This window comes from Neltuma alba, unplaced genomic scaffold (genome assembly GCF_004799145.2).
Source record: "Neltuma alba isolate B1F8T4 unplaced genomic scaffold, ASM479914v2 tig00011756_pilon, whole genome shotgun sequence".
Classification (NCBI taxonomy): domain Eukaryota; kingdom Viridiplantae; phylum Streptophyta; class Magnoliopsida; order Fabales; family Fabaceae; genus Neltuma; species Neltuma alba.
The window spans coordinates 380503-399016 of record NW_021636384.1 but is presented as its reverse complement, the minus strand read 5'-3'; the positions used below and the strand labels follow the sequence as shown (position 1 = coordinate 399016).

General features: G+C 31.4%; 1 pseudogene; it reads right to left on the bottom strand.

Annotated features, from left to right (window-relative positions):
• Positions 1-433: 433 nt before the first annotated feature.
• LOC114717604 (MDIS1-interacting receptor like kinase 2-like) lies at positions 434-3759 on the bottom strand (annotated as a pseudogene).
• Positions 3760-18514: the final 14755 nt, after the last annotated feature.

Below are 18514 nucleotides of genomic sequence, written 5' to 3'. Positions count from 1 at the left end.
CATAGATCAAGAAATAATAGTTATATCATTGAATGTGTTTCAAAACATATAAAATTTTCCAAACTGACCCTTGTAATAAACTTCGAGGGGCCAATGAAAAATTATTTACATGAGCAATAATAATTAGTAATTGGGGGTACATTAGGAAAAAAAAATTCATTAATAACCCTGTTGATCCCTTATAATAAGGACCAAAATTTTCTTCTAGATAAGGATCAGAGGAGTAAATGCACACACACACATATCTATATGCAGTAATCTCATTTGCTCTCTTGCGTAGTCATATTGGAGTTCTTAATGATGATGTGCAACATTGGTCTTATTAAATCAAGGCATAGAAAAATATGTGACGAAAACTATAAATTGATAAACACATCACTAATTAACTTAATTACGCAATATTTACTTATTGTTTTGAGTTTGTGTTTATTCAAAAGGTAAAACAGAAGTAGACTAGGGGAACACATTAAGTACGAAGACTATAATACACCACACATCATCATATCGTGATGATCTTATTTTCAGTTGACATCTCCAACATAACTTATACAAAGCTATGGAATGGAACTAGAAACATGTGATTTTGGCATGGCAAGCTCCTTACATACTTGCTCCATGGTTGGGCGAGTATGTGGATTTTCATTCAAGCAAGTAAAAGCTATTCTTGCAATCAACATCACCTTCTCAACCATTGAGCCTCGAGGATAAGGTAGCCTTTGGTCTAACACTTCCTTCAAATCCAAATCATGAGCAATAGTTGTTGGCACTGCACCGGAAGATGTTGACGAGAAACATGACATTATGAGATCCCTTGGATGCTTTCCCATAATTATTTCCAGAGCCAACACTCCAAAACTATAAACGTCACATTTCTCGGTAACTTCCATTGTGTAAGCAAGTTCTATACCAAAACCAAAAAGATTATCATGAAAAAAAAAACGTTGTAAATGATAAATTTTTAATTGTTCAAAAATGGAAACATGAAATATAACACCATGCAAACTAAAAGTAATGAAAATCACATAACATAAAAGATCCTTAACCTGGAGCAGCATAGCCAAAGGTGCCAGCAAATGAGGTCCAATTGGTAGAATCTGGGTACAAAAGCTTGGCTGTCCCAAAGTCAGAGATATGAGCCTCATAATTCGAGTCTAAAATAACATTTTTGCTTGATAGGTCACGATGAACTATCGAAGGTGAGCATCCATGATGAAGATAGTATGAAGCATTAGCCACACCTTCAACAACTTTGATTCTTTTTGTCCAATCCAATGCAATTGCTTGTGTCTCTTCACTTAGTATCTTGTCCATAGTATCTTGTCCAAGCTGCCTCCTTCTAGGAATTCATAAACCAAAAATGAGACCTTCGAATGCCAACAAAACCCATATAGCTTGACGATATTATGATGCCTAGTTTCTGTTAAGGCCCTAATCTCACTAATAAAAGCTTTCTGGTGGCGCATATCCCTGTCTGGTACTGAATGAAGCTTCTTCACAGCCACAACTTGACTTGTGGATAATTCTGCTTTGTAGACACTTCCAGATCCTCCCTCTCCAATGAGATATTTTTCATTGAACTCCTCTGTGGCTTCAATAATATTTTCATATACTAATTTCCCATCATAACTCCATATGGCAAATAAATTTTGAGTTTGCACTTCTCTTTCTTGACTTTTTGTTGTCCTTGCTTTGTGATGGAAAATAATATATGAAATCATGGTGAAAAATGTTGCTAGCATCACAGCTCCCAAACTAAAGGATACAACATAGATAACCACTTTCCTGCTCTTGGAATGGCTTGAGTCAAAATTTGTTGTTGGGCAAATTGGTAGGCCAGATAGACTACCACATAAGCCTTTGTTGCCTATTAATCTCTCCATTGTAGCTGTACGAAAGGCTGAAATATTTGGAAGTGGACCTTCTAATTTATTGTGTGATATGTCAACCATAGTCAAGCCTTTCAAATTATCAAAAGTTGAAGGAATTATTCCAGAGAAATTGTTACATGAGAGGTTCAATGTCTCCAGTTGTTGTAGCTCTCCAAGCATTGCTGGGATTCTGTCGGTAAATGAATTTTCACTAAGATCAAGAAACTGAAGATGTTGCAATTGACCAAAACTAATGGGAATGCTGGAGAACTTATTTCCACTTAAGTTCAGCTCCCATAATCGGGTCAACCCTCCCAGTTGTTCTGGAATTGAGCCACTTAAGTAATTGTTAGCTAGACTTAATTTTTCAAGTTTCGTCAATAATCCTATCTCAATAGGAATGTTTCTTGAAAGTTGATTGTTGCTCAGACTAAGTTCACTCAATAATGACAAGTGGCTCAATTCCTTTGGAATATTTCCTGTCAAGTGATTTGATGAAAAATTAAGTCGTTGTAACTTTTTTGCTTGACCTAGTTCTGGTGGTATGCCTCCCGACAAGTTATTATAAGAGATCTCAAGGTTTTCAAGGTTATGGCACTGCCCCCACATGGGTGACAAGTGGCCATAAAGTGCATTGCTACTTAAATTAACATAGTCCAAGTATGCATATATACCAAAAGCTTCCGTGACATTCCCTGTAAGTTGATTACTGTCTAGCCTGACTCTGATAAGGTTAGAGCAATTCTTCAAACTTCTTGGAATTGGACCAGTGAATTGATTACTAGTTATAGAGATATTTGTAAGTAATCCTCCAAGGCAAATGTCTTGAGGCAAATGACCTTTGAAATTATTGTATCCAAGTTGTAAGTTTCTCAACTTCCTAAGGTTATTCATTTCTGGTGGAAGATTGCCGCTAAGTTTGTTTTGAAGTAGATATAGTAAGGAGAGCTCAGTCATGTTGCCAATGCTAGAAGGAATGGATCTAGAGAGGTTGTTTGGTCCTAAATCTAGCGTGTAGAGCTTTGTCAAGTTTCCAATGCTTGAAGGAATAGATCCTGAGATTTGATTAGAATAAAGATAAAGTAGTACTAAATTGGACAAGTTTCCGATAGCAATAGGGATGCTGCCAGAGAGATGGTTATTTGACATGTCAAGTTGCACAAGTCCCTTGATCATTCCCATCCCATGGGGGATAGAACCAGAAAAATTGTTGTTTTCTAGGGCAACCCATGATAAGTTGGTCAAATTTGCTATAGCTTCAGGAATATGGCCACTGAAATGATTATCATTTAAGCCTAGAGCACCAATCCTAGTCAACTCTGTGATCCAACTTGGAAATGCTCCAGAAAAATTGTTGCGACCAAAATAAAGAAAGATGAGTGAGGAGAGGTTGGCAATACTTGTTGGAATGCTACCAGAGAACTCATTAAAGGAAAAATCTATATAACTAAGTTTAGAGAGTTGACCAATCTGGGGAGGGATGGTCCCATGAAATGAGTTGTTTTTTATATCTAAGAATTGGAGATTGGACAAAGATGAGAAATTGAGACTATCAAGCGTACCTCTTAGTCCAAAATCTAGAAGAGATATATTGGAAATGGAGTTGAGCTCATTGCATGCGATTCCAACCCAGTTGCAAGGATGACTGCTATTATCTTTCCACGACGATAACACAGTTTGGCTTTGGTGGTCAAGGCTGGCTTTCCACTTAAGCAAAGCATTTGCTTCACTGTTTAGTGAGATCATGAAAGAGGAAACAGGAGATGGGAGCAATGTTAAAAAACCAACTAATAGCACCCACCAAAGTGTTAACTTCTCAAAAAATTGAGATTTTTTGACTGGGAACCCCATGGCTATGAAGGAAATTTTAAACAAATTGAGAATGGTGTAAATGCAACATATAGTGAGAGATATATATAAGGAGATGAATTAACAGTCATTTATTCACTGACTTGACATCCTGAAAACTACGCTTGCATGCGTGTAAACTAGCTAATTAAGATATTTTAAACAGTAAATTATTTACAATGATTCAGATTCATTTGCCAAAATAGCATATGATGGACAAATCAACAACATGCGTGACTGTACATATAGTCAAGCTAATTGTGAACTTTTCTTGTGACCTGCAAGTTGGAGCAACTTATCAAGAAACCAGCTTAACAGCTAATCATGTTGCCATAGAAAACAAAAGTTAAAGACTATGAAAAGTAAGAGTGGATGGACCATTTTAATTTACTATAGGGCCAATGAGTTAGGGTGGAGGGGCCATTTTATTTAACAGTTGAAACATTTGGGCCATTCGAGAGAGACCTCATTTGAAGAGAAATTCTTGGAGGTTAACTTGTAAATTGGCAAAGTTTGAGCTGTAATTACTAAGTATCAATATTTGAAAAACGTTGATTTATAATTCTAATAAGTTCATTTGTTATTAAATCGATAGTTTCCTTGTCAATCAAAGAAGTTTCTCTGTCGACAAAATTATAGAGTTTCAGAAATAATATTAAATTGGCAAATACGTGAGATATATTTATAAATAACTTACGTATGGTATGATCCTATTTATTAAACATTTCTAACATATTTCGCAGAGATTAAGAAAAACTTTAAACTACATTAACTCTCAATTAAAATATAACAATTTGTTTAACTTTACCCTTATTTAATATATACACCTTACAAAAAGAATAATTATATACAATATAATAAATTAAGAAGAAAATATTACATTTATTATAACAATTTAATGAGGTGACTTATAAATAAAATCAAGAAAAATATTTTTTCTCTATCTTATAAGCAAATTATATAAATTTATATAGAATTCTTTATTTCCACAATGGCATTACTGTGCATCCTTTTTTGTTGGCTTTTTTACTTCTTATCATATGTTCTTGTGTGTTTAAATTCGGCATAAATTTATTTGTTAACAAATATTATGGTGTGAAAGAATGTAATACTTAATTTACATGACATGAAAAGTATTATATATGTTGGCACGAAAATGTGTCATATATTTATTAAAACTTAAATCTTTTAATGGATAAAAATATTTTATTTTTGCCCAAAAAAACAATCCCCAAAGGTCCATTTGCCATTTGGGATCAAAATGAGCAATCTTAGTTACAAATTTAATTTACACGAAAACAATTAAAATTTAAATAAAACCGAGCGAACTTAAAATTGATCTTTCTAGTGAGCCCCTTCCATCCTAAACTTTGTGGTTTGCCTCCTCAATTTTTTTTTTTTGAAAAAAAGTATCATAGCATTTTAACTTTCTTTCTCGCTTAGTATTTTAAGCTTCTCTGTTAAGTTTTTAATACATACTTTACATATAGTCTGAAATCATATTTCATATTGATCTTTTTGATATTAACTTTAAAATAATACTCCCCCGGTCCTATTCAATTACTAGTCACACAATATATAGAAAAATTATTTATGATAAATTCATATTAAAAACTAAACTAAAAATAAACTCCCTATAATCTTGCATATAAAAACTAGTTCAGAAATTTGTTTTGATCTCAAATATAAAATCTCAATTTGTTTTTTTCCCCAACTATTTAGCTAATCAAGCACTCCTCTTAAATTCCATTTATGTGTAGAAAGGACTGGCAAAAAGAAAAATTACGTGTAGAAAGGAAAGAAGAGAAAGAGTGATGGTGCTCTAAGAAAGACTTGGTCTTCTGAGGCTTTATTTTCAGCTTGCGCTTTCGACAACTTGAAAAATAACTCTTGGAAAAATCAACTAATGTGTGTGGGAGTTAGGGGCCTCTTGAATTAGTTAATGATCGATAGTACATCTCGAGAGAGTGATGCCCAAATCTGTACTTTTCTCATAGTTAGTTAATTATGTGTTCGCAGTTAATTTGAGTAGTTAAGCCCAATCTGCATATGAATTTTAAGGGGGAAACCATTTTACAAGTATGTGTACTTTTTCTCAATTTTTAATTTGGCACATGTACATTTTTTATTAAATCATCATTTAACTTTGCTTTGTGAGCCGTGTACTTTAACAAACACAGTGAAAGGATGAATGGAGGAAATAGCTAGATTTTGATTTTAACTGCAAAAAAAATCCAACATCGTGTGTGGCTGTGAATGTAGAAGAAATTATAAGCTAAGTGGCGACTTCCCGTAACTTACAAGCTCGGGCAACTTATATTTTCCAAGTGGAAGACTTTGAAATGTAGTAGTGGAGGGGCCATTTTAATTGGTGATAGACACATTTGGGCCGTATTACAAGGGAGACTTCATCCTAATAGAACTAGTTCAAACAGCATGATCTCAGTAGGCCCCAACATAAACTACTACCTGCATTTTTTAATCTTTTTTTTTTTTTTTTGCCTGAGACAGGAAACTACTGTTGAAAATGCAATTTAATGACTAACATATCATATTCGTAACTTTTTTTATTAAGTTTTTAATACATGCTTCACATATACTATGAAATTATATCTAATTTTGATCTTCATGATATTAAAATATACTAAAAAAATTGGCTTTCAGTGACGATTCTAAAAAGTTGTCTTTGAAACTTGACTTTTAGTGGTGATAATTTAAGTCGCAACTAAAAGTATGACCTTCTGTGATGATAATTGAAGTTGCTACTGAAAGTTGTGACTGGAAGTTTGAGTTTCTCCGGTAACTATTAAATTGGCCACTTAAATAAAGTGACTTTCAGCAACAACTTCAATTGTCATCGCAAAAAGTCATACTTTCGGCTAGTGTGACTTTTTATATTTCTTTCTCACTAACAAATATATATTATTTAAATATAATATTTAACATCTCAAAACATTAAATGTATCATTTTATAATAAAAAAATAAAATAAGGTAATGATATTCTATTTTCATAGGATTTATATTTAAATCAATACTTTTCTTAATAAAATGTATTATGCACTTACAACTATACACTATATACTCCTCTGATCTTTAATATATGATCTAATTTTAGAGTTAATATTAGTCCTATATGCAGAACTTATTTCATATGTTTATTAATTTTTTTGCAATTAACCCTATTGATATTCCCTCAATAATGATCAAGTAGGAGGGGAATTGAGAAGGATGCTTAGGGTGTTTTTCTTTTTTTTTTTTAAAATATCATATTAACTAATTTAACTAATATTTTTAATTTACTCAAATTAATTAATTAGGTCTTACATTAAGGATTAAAGGAGAGAGTATATGTATAAATGATTTTATTGCTTTAGTGTCTACCTAAAAACAATTGTTCTACTAATTTTGATAGATAAATTTTAATATATTGTATGTATATGTCTATAAAATAAATTGACAAAATGAATTTTAACAATTTTACAAATGATCAAAAGAAAGTTTTTTGACTAGGAACCACATAGCCATTAAGGAAGTTTTAACCAAATCGAGAATGGTGTAGAGATGAATTAACAACATTTGTTTATTGAATATCCTTACCAGCAAGTGGGTGCGTAATTGATGCGGCATGACGTTTCTCAAAACTACGCGCCTCTGTATGCAAACTAGCTGATTAAGATATTTAAGACATTAAATTATTTATAATGATTTCGATTCATTTGCCAAAACAGCCTATGGTAGACAAATCAACGTGTGCGACTGTACATGTAGTCAAGCTAATTGTAGACTTTTCTTGTAACTTGCAAGTTGGAGCCACTTAGCAAGAAACCAGCTCACCAGGTAATCATGTTGTTATAGAAAATAAAAGTGAAAGACTTTGAACGTAGGAGTAGATGGACCATTTTAATTAGTGATAGAAGCATTTGGGCCAATGTATTGGAATGGAGGAGCCGTATTATAAGAGGAGTCTTCGATAGTCAAATCAACAACGTGTGTGACTGTACATGTAGTCAAGCTAACTGTGGACTTTTCTTGTAACTTGCAACTTGAAGCCACTTAGCAAAAAAAACCAGCTCACTAGGTAATCATGTTGCTATAGAAAACAAAAGTGAAAGACTTTGAAAAGTAGGCGTGGATGGACCATTTTAATTAATGATAGAAGCATTTGGGCCAATGTATTAGAATGGAGGGGCCATTTTAATTAGTGCGAGACAGGCCGTATTATAGGAGGAGACTTCGTTAGAACATAAAATAGCAACACAATATGGGGTACTGTCACTCCCCAGACAAAGACCTTGGCGCCTTGTTTGGTTCACAGCATTGACATTTGATGAATTAGGATTGAGATTGAGATTATAAGTGAAAATGGGATTGATGCCTTTAAAGTTTAAGTAGCATTTAGTTAGGAGTTTTTAGATAAAATGTTTGTATTGATATTATCTAAAAATTAGTTTAAAAAAAAATCCTTCCAGTCCATAATATAATTTTTTCCACAAACTAAAGAATATTAGTTAAATCATTAAATATGTTTTGAATTGATAAAAGTTGCTTAGGATTGCTGAAGCTGTCATATATATTAAACACGACAAAATGAATAACTCCAGAGCCAATGTTAGTGCCAACTCTTCCAATGCTGTGTATCAAAAAGGCCCTTATGATACTGTTTTTGGAATGAAATGAAGGGAACATTATATGCTTCAATTTTGATTATGCAATTGTAATAAAAGAATTTCACTACATTCAAGCACTTTATTCAGTGCTTTTTATTCCAGTTACACAAAGTATATTATTGATGATTATTAAGTCATTTCTTTTAACTTTGAATTCAAAATAAATTACTTAGTCATCAATAGTATACCTAGGGCAGAAGGTAAAAATAATGCTTTTAAATACAAAAATAAATTTTTTCTAATTCGGTTATTTACTAACGTAGAAATTTAAAAAACTACATCACTGGATTACATGTCTCCCTTGAAATGATGTTAAAAATATAATTCTTCCTAATTGATGTTAAAATTGTTTCACTTGTCCCAAAATTAATGTAACAAATCATTCTTAAAAATAATATCAGAGCTTTTATTATGAACATCTATATTTATGAAATTTGTTACTTTAATTTATTTTATTGTTTATTTATTTATGGCATTTGATAGTTTGTCAAAAATAATGACAGATATGTGGAAGACATATACTGAAGGAACCCTGATCAGCCTTGCCACTTCACAAGAACTCTCCCATTCAAGGAGATATCAACAAGGTCATTACTTATGGAAAAAGATCAGATATTTGGCGGAGAGAAAATCCTAGGAATTGAGGAATCTATGATTTATATATATATATATATATATATATATAACTCAACTATTAGTTTTTTTATTATTAATTTCAAGACTACAAATTAAGAGAGAGAAACTATTTGTTGATTTTTAATAATAGGTTTTAACTGTTTTAAAAAGGCTTTCTTTCTTTTTGAGCTAATCAATCACTCCTCTTGAAGTCCATATTTTTACGTGCAGCTAAGCCAAGAAGAGAAATGATGATGGTGCTGTGTATATATTGACTAAAGATTAGTGAACAAGAATTGGTCTAGTTAATAAGAAAGTGGCTTATAATTCATAAGATTCTGAGTTGTTCAAATCCTGCTGCTGATGTGATGACCTTATTAGTGAATAATTCATAAATATATTCGTAAGCACTCTTTAAATGTGAAGATACGTCTTCATCCTAGTGAGTCCACAGGGCCAGCTCACTTAATCTCTCCAATACCAAAAAAAAAAATATTGACTGAAAAGTACAAGAATATGGTCAATAATTCCGAGCCTCTGCGTGCTCCGAGGACTTTACTCTCAACCTGCGACTCGGACGACATGAAAATTAAGCATTAATACGTGAGTAGTGGATGGGCCATTTATAAGAGAGACTCTTCAAAGATGGAAAAATCAACCGATGTCTGTGAGAGAGCGGGGCCTCTTCAATCAATTTATCACTGATATGCTTCATTGAGGATGCCCAAATCTGCACTTTACTCATAGATAATAATGTGTTCACAATTGTTGGCAAAAAACAAAAGTGTTCACAATTTATTTGAATAATTAAGCTTAATCTACATATGAATTTTATGATGTAATTTAATTCCTTCATGTTGTTAATTTTTTCGGTGAAACAATTCCTTCATGTTTTTATTAATCATCAACTTTTTGTTTTTAGTACTCATCATCCATATATAACAATTTCAGTACTCATTTTAAAATTTTTTTCATCATTTATATATTTAATACTCGTTTTCATGTTCGTTTAGCAATAACGTTTAATTTTTTTTTCAGTACTAAAACAATAAAATAAGGAGTACCAAGCTATCAAATATTAGACTGGCAAAAAAAAAAAAAAAAAGAAAGCTATCAATTAGCAGTACTTAAAATATTAAAAAACAAGAGTATTGAAAAGATCAAATATGCCAAGTTGTCATTTAATGTGTTTTTATCATTTTTGCCCCTAATTGATTTTATACATTGCATTAATTGAAAGGTTGACAACTTGGCATATTATCTTTTTTTTTCATACTTTCTGTCATTATTATTCTATTTCTCTCTCTTATTTAACCCCCTCATAAATAAAGGGTATACTTGAAAAGAAAAAAGGTTCATTTTTTGCCTATTTATTTTTTAACTAAATTTAACTATTTTCTTAAACCGTATAATTCAATTATCATGCTCTTATAAAAACGACCATAGGGAGTAATATACAAAATCAAAGATTTAGTTATTAATAGAGCACAATAATGCCATATAATTGGTATAACCAGTCCCATCTAGTGAGATAAAACTTATTGTTGTAGTAATTGTTTTTTATCGTTTAGCACCTTAGTGCTTTTCAAATTTTTGAAATTTAGAACTCTTAATAATCAATGCTCCATAAGGGCCATTGATGATATGAGTTAGATAGGTTAAAGGAGGCAAACCATCTCAAATTGTGGGTTGACAAGCTCATCTAACCCATTTTAATTTTTTCCAAATTAACCTATTTCAGTCTAGCAGGTAAAAAAGAAAAATAAAACCTGATTTACTAGAAGGGTTAAATTAAAGAAAAAATTAACATTCCAGTCTTATATATAAGCTTCAAATTTAAGGAGGCGTGTGGTTCAATTTATAAGCTTCAATTTGGGTTTGTCTTGATATTTAATGCATTTTTTTAAAAAATTTTTGCCTTTAATTATTTATTCTCTCTCTTTTATCATAATATCTCATCACATTTTTTCATATATCTTTTTCTTCTTTGTTCTCATTTATTATAAGAGCATATTTGAAAACAAGATTATATTTTAACTTATTTATTACTTTTAACTAATTTTAACTTATTATTCGTTATTTAAGAATTAGTTATTTGAAACTTATATATAGGACAAAAGGGAGTAATTAATACTCCATCCAGTCCTTATTATAAGCTTGAAATAACATATGGTCTGAAATCATATTTCATATTGATCTTCATGATATTAACTTTAAAATAATACTCCCCCGGTCCTATTCAATTACTAGTCACACAATATATAGAAAAATTATTTATGATAAATTCATATTAAAAACTAAACTAAAAATAAACTCCCTATAATCTTGCATATAAAAACTAGTTCAGAAATTTGTTTTGATCTCAAATATAAAATCTCAATTTGTCCCCCCCCCCCCAAATATTTAGCTAATCAAGCACTTCTCTTAAATTCCATTTACGTGTAGAAAGGACGGGCAAAAAGAAAAATTACGTGTGGAAAGGGAAGAAGAGAAAGAGTGATGGTGCTCTGAGAAAGACTTGGTCTTCTGAGACTTTATTTTCAGCTTGCGCCTTCGACGACTTGAAAAATAACTCTTGGAAAAATCAACTAATGTGTGTGGGAGTTAGGGGCCCCTTGAATTAAGTAATGGTCGATGGTACATCTCGAGAAACTGATGCCCAAATCTGCACTTTTCTCATAGCTAATTAATGATGTGTTCACATTTAATTTGAATAGTTAAGCCTAATCTACATATGAATTTTAAGGGGAAAACCATTTTACAAGTATGTATACTTTTTCTCAATTTTTAATTTGGCACATGTACATTTTTTTTTATTAAATCATCATTTAACTTTGCTTTGTTAGACATGTTCTTTAAGAAACACAGTGAAAGGATCAATGGAGTAAATAGCTAGATTTTTATTTTAACCGCAAGAAATATCCAACATCGTGTGTGACTGTTCATGTAGAAGAAATTATACGCTAAGTGGCGACTTCCCGTAACTTACAAGCTCGGGCAACTTATATTTTCTAAGTGGAAGACTTTGAAATGTAGTAGTGGAGGGGCCATTTTAAGTAGTGATAGACACATCTGGGCCGTATTACAAGGGAGACTTCATCCTAATAGAACCAGTTCAAACCGCATGATCTCAGTAGGCCACGACATAAACTGCTACCTTCATTTTTTAATCTTTTTTTTTTTTTTTGCCCCTGAGACAAGAAACTAATGTTGAAAATGCAATTTAATGACTAACATATCATATTCGTAACTCTCTTTATTAAGTTTTTAATACATAGTTCACATATACTGTGAAATTATATCTAGTTTTGATCTTCATGATATTAAAATTTATTACAAAAAACTGACTTTTAGTGACAATTCTAAAAAATTTCTTTTGAAACTTGACTTCTAGTGGCGGTAATTTAAGTCGCCACTAAAAGTGTGACCTTCTTTTATGATAATTGAAATTGCTACTGAAAGCTGTGACTGAAAGTTTGAGTTTCTTCAGTGACTATTAAAGTCGCCACTGAAATAAAGTAACTTTTAGCAACAACTCCAATTGTCATCGCAAAAAGTCATACTTTCTGTGAATGTGACTTTTTATAATTTTTTTCTCATTAACAAATATATATTTTTATTTAAATATAATATTTAACATCTCAAAACATTAAATTTATCATTTTATAATAAATAAAATAAAATAAGGTAATGATATTCCATTTTCATAGGATTTATATTTACATCAATACTTTTTTTAACAAAATGTATTATGTACTTACAACTATATACTATATTCTCCTCTGATCTTTAATATATGGCCTAATTTTAGAGTTAATATTAGTCCTATATGTAGAATTCATTTCATATATTTGTCAATTTTTTTTGCAATTAACCCTATTGATATTCCCTCAATAATGATCAAGTAAAAGAAAAACGAAGGGAATTGAGAAGGATGCTTAGGGTTTTTTTTTTTTAATAAAAAAATATATCATGTTAACTAATTTAACTAATATTTTTAATTTACTCAAATTAGTTAATTAGGTCTTACATTGAGGATTAAAGGAGAGAGTCTATATATATATATATATATATATATAAATGCTTTTATTGTTTTAGTGTCTCCCTAAAAACAATTGTTCTACTAATCTTGATAGGTAAATTTTAATAGGTTTTATGCATATGTCTACAAAATATAATTGACAAAATGAATTTGAACAATTTACAAATGATCAAAAGAAAGTTTCTGACTAGGAACCCCATGGCTATTAAGGAAATTTTAAGCAAATTGAGAATGGTGTAGAGATGAATTAACAGCATTTGTTCATTGAGGATCCTTACCAGCAAGTGGGTGCGTAACTGATGTGACTTGACATTTGTCAAAACTACGGGCCTCTGTATGCAAACTGGTTGATTAAGATATTTAAGACATTAAATTATTTATAATGATTCTGATTCATTTGCCAAAACAACATATGATAGACAAATCAACGTGTGCGACTGTGCATGTAGTCAAGCTAATTGTGGACTTTTCTTGTAACTTGCAAGTTGGAGCCACCTAGCAAGAAACCAGCTCACCAGGTAATCATGTTGCAGTAGAAAACAAAAGTGAAAGACTTTAAAAAGTAGGAGTGGATGGACCATTTTAATTAATGATAGAAGCATTTGGGCCAATGTGTTGGAATGGAGGGCCATTTGACTGTACATGTAGTCAAGCTAATTGTGGACTTTTCTTGTAACTTGCAAGTTGGAGCCACTTAGTAAGAAACCAGCTTACCAGGTAATTATGTTGCTATAGAAAACAAAATGAAAAACTTTGAAAAGTAGGAGCGGATGGACCATTTTAATTAAAAATGATAGAAGCATTTGGGCCAATATATTGAAATGGAAAGGCCGTTTTAATTAGCGAGAGAGAGGCCGTATTATAAGGGGAGACGTCGTTAGGACATAAAATGGCAGCACAAACTGCGTAATGGTCACTCCCTAGACGAAGACCTTGGCGCCTTGTTTGGTTCACAGCATTGACATTTGATGAATTAGGATTGAGATAGAGATTATAAGTGAGAATGGGATTGATGCCTTTAAAGTTTAAGTAGCATTTAGTCAGGAGTTTTTAGATAAAACGTTTGTATTGATGTTATATAAAAATTAGTAGGAAAAAAAATCCTGTCCATCATATAATTTGTTCCACCAACTAAAGAATATTAGTTAAATCACTGAATAAAGTGTTTGTATTGATATTATATAAAAATTAGGAAAAAAAAATCCTTCCAGTCCATATAATTTTTTTTTTCACAAATTAAAGAATGTTAGTTAAATCATTAAATATGTTTTGAATTGATAAAAGTTGCTTAGGATTGCTGGAGTTGTCATATATATTAAACACGACAAAATGAATAACTCCAGTGCCAATGTTAGTGCCAACTCTTCCAATGCTGTGTATCAAATAGGCCTTTAGGATATTGTTTTTGGAATGAAATGAAGGGAACATTATATGCTTCAAATTTGATTATGCAATAGTAATAAAGGAATTTCACTACGTTCAAGCATTTTATTCAGTGCTTTTTTTTTTTCCAGTTACACAAAGTATATTATTGATGATTATTAAGTCATTTCTTTTAACTTTGAATTTAAAATAAATTACTTAGTCATCAATAGTATACCTAGGGCAGAAGATAAAAATAAAGCTTTTAAATACAAAAATAATTTTTTTTAAATCGGTTATTTACTAACGTAGAAATTACTTAGTCATCTACATATAACATTTTCAGTACTCATTTTAAAAGTTTTTCATCTTTTATATGTTTAATACTCGTTTTCATGTTCGTTTAGCAATAACCTTTAATTTTTTTTCCCAGCACTAAAACAATAAAATATTGAGTACTAAGCTATCAAATAATAGACTGGCAAAAAAAAAAAAACTATCAATTAGCAGTACTTAAAATATTTATTAAAAAAAAAAGAGTATTGAAAAGATCAAATATGCCAAGTTGTCATTTAATGTGTTTTTATTATTTTTGCCTCTAATTGATTTTATAGGTTGCATTAATTGAAAGATTGACAACTTGGCATATTATCTTCTTTTTCATACTTTCTCTCATTATTATTCTATTTCTCTCTCTTACTTATCCCCTCATAAATAAAGGATATTTTTTAATCATATTTATAGGACACTTCCAGCATGTTTCACACAGACCAAGAAAAACTTTAAATTTTATTAACTCTCATTTAAAATTTAATAACTTTCCAATTTTATCCCTATTTAATATTCATTATATCTCATGTAAACAAAGTCAATACAATAATAAATGAAGGGTAAAATTGTATATCCATACAAAAAATTTCTCTCCATACCCTATAAATAAGACAAAAAAAGATCTTCTCTCTCTACCCTATATATAGGAGCAAAGGAGTATAATTGAAAAAAAGTTCATTTTTATATGTTTATTACTTTTAACTAATTTTACCTGTTTTCTTAAACCATGTAATTTAGTTATCATGCTCTTATAAAAAGGAACATAGGGAGTGGTATACAAAATCAAAGATTTGGTTATTAATAGTACACAATAATGTCATGTAATTGGTATAGCCAATCACATCTAGTGAGATAAAACTTATTGTTGTAGTAATTGTTTGTTATTGTTTAGGACCTTAGTGCTTTTCAAATTTTCAAAATTTAGAAATATTAATAATGAATGCTCCATAAGGACCATTAATATGAGTTAGACAGGTTAAAGGAGGCAAACCATCTCAAATTGTAGGTTGACAAGCTCATCTAACCCATCTTAATTTTTTCCAAAATAACCTATTTTAGCCTCGCTGGTCAAATAAGAGGCGCACGAGAAATACTTGATGGTTATGACTAATAACCATTAAGTATTGTATTCAAATACTTGATGGTTTTAAATAATTGTTAAGTATTGTTTTCAAATACTTAACGGTTTTAAAGAAAAAACATGAAGTATATTTTTGTGGAGGAATGTTTGACAGTTTTTTAATAGAACTGTCAAGTATTTTAAGAGAAAACTTGACTGTTATTAGGAATAACTCTCAAATATTCCCTTTTTTAAATCCCTAATCTGTTTATTTCGCCCAGACTTATTTGAAATTTTTATTGTCCTTTCTCTGCCGCGTGCTCTCCCTTAGCCTTTGAAGATTCAAATCTTCATTCCCTACCTAAGTTTTGCACTTTTCCCTATGATTTTGTGCTTCTCCACCATCATTTTCCTCTTCACCCCTTCAATGCCCTCGAGTTTGCTGTTCACTACTACAATCGTGCTCGCATTTTAGGACAATGTAGGAGGTGGTTCTGCTTTGTATTCCAGGTTTGTCACATTTCTTCTTCTTCTATAGTGTTTTAAAAATGTTTTGGGTTTATAGTGAATGCCATTTGTTTTGGTTCATCTCTTCTTATTCTTCTTCTTCTTCATTTCAATGTTGATTGACGGGTTAATTTGTTAGCTATTTTTTGTTTCAATGTTGGTTCATTTGAGTGGGTTATATGTCATTTACAAGTTTTATTACATTATCCGAATTGTGGGTTACATATTCTCATTATGGTTTGTGAGGTTTGATTTCTAGTTGAATGGAATCATTTCGGTTCTGTTAAAGCATTATTCCTAATGGTTTGAATGATTACATTTTACATAATATTATTTAGACTAAATTAAACTTTTATGAATAATTGTCTTGCTGGTTTGGTATTGAAAGATTTATTTTTTGAAATTAAAATGGTGGAAAGAGAAGGCATAAGGCCTCAAAAGTGCTCATTCTAAGCTATTATACTACCGAATTTTTTCCAATTGCAATGGGACATGATTGAATTTAGATGGCATTGTTTCTAAATTCAATGAAATTTGTTTTTAACATGAAGAATTAAACTTTCATACAAGCTAGTTGGAATTCAGTGGCTTTATTTTTTTTTTTTCATGAATGTTGTTATTAGTTATGATATTGTCATGTTGCTAGTTTGCTATTTATTAATTTTTTTTTGAAGTTAATGTAGTTTAAATATAGCACATAAAGCTTGGGAAATGCTCATTTTTAAGCTGTTATGCTGCCAAATTTTCTTTTCAAATGGAATGGCACATGATTTAATTTATTTGAATTACTAGTTGTTAATGACTAGAATTACTAGTTTTTTTTGGCTAAACCATAGGTATCCTTCTATTAGAAGCAATCCTATTCAAGGTACTGTCAGGCACTAAATGTGGGCATCTCTCCCAGTAGGGATTCGAGCCTTGGTTCGTCAAGTTGTGAGAGACTAGCCCCTTCTACTAGACCCAACCCCCATTCGTTAGAATTACTAGTTGTTAACAGTTGGAATAGTACAATTAAAATTAAAGAGGATAACATGTGATCAATTGTGACTCATTGATTTCCTATCTTTGTTTAATCCACTCAACATGTTTGAGTCACTCATCATATTTCCCTCCAAATGGTTAATGTTAGATAGGGACCATAGATAAGAAATGGATGTCTATCAACCACCTATCAAAGGAAATATTAGGAGGGCATAGAATATTTTATTAAGTTCACAATTGAGCATGCCCATAATCACAATAGTATTATTTTCCTTTGTGTTAAGTGTTGCTTTCTCAAGAGTGTTCCATCATCTGTTTGTGAGAGCCACATCATTATTAATGGAATTGGTCAAATTTATAAGTGCTAAACAAAGCATGGGGAGACAAGAGATGTGGGTAATAGTAGTCGAGGGCAAAGTGAAAGCAATTGATCAACTAATTTTGACACAAGTACATGTGAAGCTGACCGTCTTGAAGATATGACCAACACAATTGAAGGGGAGCTAGAGGATTGTCCAGAAATGTTTTAAAGGTTGAAGAGTGACGTGGAGACACCTCTATATGAAGGTTGTACTAAGTTCACAAAATTGTCTGTATTTTTAAAATTGTATAACTTGAAGGCAAAAAATGGCTGGAGTGACACAAGCTTCATAGAATTACTTTCACTTCTGAAACAAATGCTACCAAAGAAAAATGAGCTTCTAAGCAAAACATATAAAGCAAAATAGGTGTTGCACTTTGTCGGCCTGAGTTATGAGAAGATACACGCTTGTCCCAATGATTGTATTTTTTTCAGGAAGGAATATAAGCCACTAATCGAGTGTCCTAAGTGTAATGCCTCACGCTACTAAGACAACAGGAAGAGTCCAAAGAAAGCATTATGGTATTTTCCCATTATACCAAGATTCATAAGCTTGTATAGCAGTGAAGAAGATGCAAGAAATCTAAGGTGGCTTGCGGATGAAAAGATTAAAGACGGCATGCTTCGTCATCCTGCTAATTCTCTAGAATGGAAGAAGTTTAACATTAAGTATCCTGAACTTAGAAAAGAAGAGAGGAATCTACGCCTTATATTAGCTACTAACAGAATGAACCCACATGGCATGCAAACCACTACCCACAGTACATGGCCAGTGATTTTGTTTATATACAACCTTCCTCTATAGCTATACATGAAGCGCAACTATTCCATGATGTCTATAATAATCTCTAGGTGAAAGCAACCAGGGAACT